We start from the raw sequence: 4471 nt of genomic DNA on the forward strand, positions 1-4471 counted from the left end.
GCCTTCCAAAACCAAATGGGTTCATGTAATTGCTTTCCAGGGATAATGAAGTGTAATGCCTTTCTCTTCTTCTCCAGGGCTATGTGGTCTGCACCATGTGCCCTGTTTTCTAAACTGCTGGCAGCAGGCCCCATCTCCCTCCTGAAATCCATGCCAACCCAAGGGATTAGCATGGTTTTAGGGAACGGTTTTTCGAATCGGAAATGGGATGCTTTCAAATTGCTCTGCGTCAATCATTTTGCTGTCACTCATGCAGCCGAGGATTAAAATAGCTATGAAGATGATTATCAGGGGGGAGGGTGATCACCTGCTTGGGAAGTAGGGGAGCCACACAGATCCCCACAAACCAGGGAATCTTTGTCTTTGATCTGCATAGAAGCAGTCTATCAAAACAATAAGGTACCTTCAATATCATAAATGTTGCTCCATTTTGTTCATGTTCAGTTGATTCACCATGAAGATAATGTTAATCTTTTTTCTGTCCCTAACAGTCCCTTAATAGAACTGTTTTGAACCTTTTTGCAAAAAAATGTGTCCTTCTTAGAATGCACATTATTTTGTGTGTGGTTTTTTCCCTGTTTGTCACCATTGTGTCTATTTGTATTTGCAAGTCCTTAATGCAGTGGATCAGAGGTTGCACTGAGGATCTGCTGGTTGGTCAGGCCTGTTGGAAAAGACAACCACTGTGGTTAGAAAACAGTATCCACCAGCAGGATCAGCAGCAGTTTATTAGGGCACAGACTAGGATGAACAAGACACCCCATCTCTTGGAAGCAATTGTGTATCTATGCATCTGCAGTATATGTATTATCGTGGGTTAATTCCCGAAGCAGGTGACACCTATTGATGAGAGCAATTTAGGTTGATTAAGCAGGTTGATGTCATCAAACCTTTCTGAACCTCTTGTGTTCACAAGCTAGGAATTTAAATAGAAGCCAGGGTTTCAAAACACAACAGTCCTTGATCATGGTCTGGTTGCCTTAGATGCTTGACAGAAGCAAGGTGGTTCTCTGCTCTGGTGCCTGTTGCATCCTGGGTCCCTGATATTCACATGGATTTACTCTGCCCTTGCTGCTTGAGCTCAAGGCTGGCCTGAGACATTTTATTTCTGCCCCGCATCCCAAATACAAATACCAACTTCAGGGGAGATATTTTTCTCATGATCACAGCAGGGGAAGGAAGGAGTCAAATGTTCTGCTTCTGCCAGCTGCAATTCCAGTAATGAATAACATCACCCCCATCCAGGTGATGCAATTTCCTTTTTTTTTAATCTGCATATTAGTTTGGCCCTGACTTGCTTCAAGTCCTTCCTCCAGCATTAATTCACCAAGCTACTAACTCTCAGACTCTGCTTCTCCATTAGGAATATGGGGGTAATAACCTACCTTGGCTCACCTTAAGGGTGGTTGTTCGAAGGATTGTTGAAAAAACACAGGAAATGTGCTTTGAGCTCTTTAAGGCTATGTACACACTATATCTTTAAAGCACATTAGAAACACATTTCCCCCCTCAAATAGTTCTGGTTCCTGTGATCCCTAAGGGTTGCTGGGAATCATAACTCTGCAAGGGGTAAAGGATGCACCCAACCTAAAGCTTTCTCTGTTTTGATAATAATAATAATAATAATAATAATAATAATAATAATAATAATAATAATAATTTATTTATACCCCGCCCATCTGGCTGGGCCTCCCCAGCCACTCTGGGCCGCTTCCATAAAAACCAAAAATACAGTAAGCAGCAGCATTGCTGTCACGCAAATTCCAGAGGGGCTGCCCTTTGAGTCCGTAGCACCTTAAAGACTAACATTTATTGTGGATTAAGCTTTCATGGATTAGAGTCCACTTAATCAGATGCAAATGCAGCCTAGTCCCCCACTGCTCCTGGCCAGGATGCCCGTGTGGCAAAACACACCACGAGAGATCAGTGGAGCAAACAGTGTGTTGTTGTTTTTTCTTTGTTGCTTAGCGTTCTCTGGGAATCTTGTTAGAGAGATGACTCCCCAGCCCTGCCCAGCAACATCTTCCTAAAGGTTTTATGGTTCCACCCAGAACTGGAAATGGGGCTGTAATTTTAATCACTCTATCAATGTTTATTTGTGTAATTTAGAGCAAGGATGCCTCTTCCTCCCATCTGTCCAGGCCATCTGCTCCTTTCGTCACTCCCAAACAGCCCTGCCTGGCCTTTGATTGAGATGGTGCAGGAGTTTAGGGAAACGGGGGGGGGGGGGAATTTACCTGATTCAGAAAGTGCCTGGCACACACAGTGGCTCAAAGTGAGCAGACCCCTGCTGGGACCCCCAAATGCTACATGATGAGAGAGTGGGCAGAATAGGTGGGTGCAATCTGGCCAAAAGTCTGCAAATGCCCCTGGTCCACACCATGTTTTGCTTGCCTGCCACTATGAAGCATTTGTGGCACGTTGGTAGCCTGAAAGTTGGAGGTGGGGGAAAGAAAGCTCAGGGAACTCGCCATAGGCACCCATTAGCTCGTATCATCAAAAGTGCAATACTCTTCAGCTTCTTTTTTGTGTCCCCCCATTAGATGCTCCCCATTTGGGGGGGTGTTCAAAGGCTGCTAGATGCAAGTAGTTTTGGTGAGCCTTGGAACTAACAAATCCGTAGATTATCAAAACCACTTCTTCAGGAATTAATGCATTAAAGTTTCTCAGTTTTTTAAAAAAATGCACATAGAAATGAAAGTGGTCACCTCACATGAGTGGCCCTTTGCTGGTCTCAGGGTCCCAACCAATGCTCAGCCCTGCTACTCTGTGTCCAGTTCTGGGCACCACAGTTCAAGAAGGACACTGACAAACTGGAACGTGTCCAGAGGAGGGCAACCAAAATGGTCAAAGGCCTGGAAACAATGCCTTATGAGGAACGGCTAAGGGAGCTGGGCATGTTTAGCCTGGAGAAGAGGAGGTTAAGGGGTGATATGATAGCCATGTTCAAATATATTAAAGGATGTCACATAGAGGAGGGAGAAAGGTTGTTTTCTGCTGCTCCAGAGAAGCGGACACGGAGCAATGGATCCAAACTACAAGAAAGAAGATTCCACCTAAACATTAGGAAGAACTTCCTGACAGTAAGAGCTGTTCGACAGTGGAATTTGCTGCCAAGGAGTGTGGTGGAGTCTCCTTCTTTGGAGGTCTTTAAGCAGAGGCTAGACAACCATATGCCAGGAGTGCTCTGATGATGTTTCCTGCTTGGCAGGGGGTTGGACTCGATGGCCCTTGTGGTCTCTTCCAACTCTATGATTCTATGATTCTACTCTCTGGAGGTGGTCCTGGAAAAGGGGTAATGCAGAGGGTTGTACAAGCGTCATGGGAGCTTTAGGAACACAGGAAGCTGCCTTATTCAGGATGAGACCACTGGTCCCGTATTGTCAACACTGACTGGCAGCAGTTTCCCAGGGTTTCAGACAAGGTCTCTCCCAGACCTACATGGAGACACTGGGGGTTGAACCTGGGAATTTTTGCATACAAAACAGAAGCTCGGTGTGTCTAATGAGTGTCCCCTTTTTGCTCAGTAGCAGCTGTGGCTGGCAGGGCCCAAAAGTCTAGGATCCAACACAAGTCCACTCAGTGCCCTTCAACCTCCCACTGCCCCCCCACTTCCTTTGATGGATATTTTTGGTGCCTTTGTTTGGTTTTCTATCCACATGTGCAGAGCAAGGAGTTACATCAGGTAAAGTGAAGCAACAGCCAACACAGGAAATTTGAAGCAGAGAAGTGACAGCCAGTGCAGGCACTTTGAAGCCCCCCAACAGGTCTAGTGCAGACCCCTGATTTCAACAAGCTGCAGAGCACAGGAGACTGCTTCTCGCTCACGTTTTTAAGCTCCTGCTCTCCAACACACAGAGGGCTATTTTCTCTAGGGCTGCCCTAACACTACCCTTGCCTCGTGGTCTGCAAGAAGGCAGGGAAGCTGCGTCTTCCAAGCCTCCCCTGTTGCCCTCTGGCCAGGTCGCTGCTCTTCAAGGAAGTCACAGAGGCTCCCAAAGGCACTTGCCCCATCATGGCGTGACATTTGGACTTTCTGTCCAGACTTCAGCATATCTCTTCGGTGGGGCCAGCTACTTCCAAGGAAGGGTCCCTGGGATGACGATCTGAAACCGATCTAAAAGAGATGTGCGTTTGCTGCCAGGGATGTTGCAATGGATGCTCCCCCCCCCCATCTCTCCCTCTTCGTTCCCCCATTTTCTCTCCTTTGCAAATGAGGAAATCGAAACATGCAAATCGCTCCCCCCGTCAATCAACCCCCCATGTGAATCAAAGCTCCCTTCTCCGCTGCGGGGGGTGGGGGTGGTAATTCTCTGCAGAGTCCTGTAGGCTGGGCGCCTCTTGCGCCCAGTCGGACTGTACCATCCTGGCCCCGAGAAAGGGGAGGGAGGAGGTTTGCTCCGGGGTGGGCGCCTGCATTTGAAGCCTGGCGGGGGGTGGGCGAGAGGAGGGGGCCAAGCAGCGCGTGGCT

Source organism: Podarcis melisellensis (genome assembly GCF_964234715.1).
Source record: "Podarcis melisellensis genome assembly, chromosome: 8".
NCBI lineage: Eukaryota > Metazoa > Chordata > Lepidosauria > Squamata > Lacertidae > Podarcis > Podarcis melisellensis.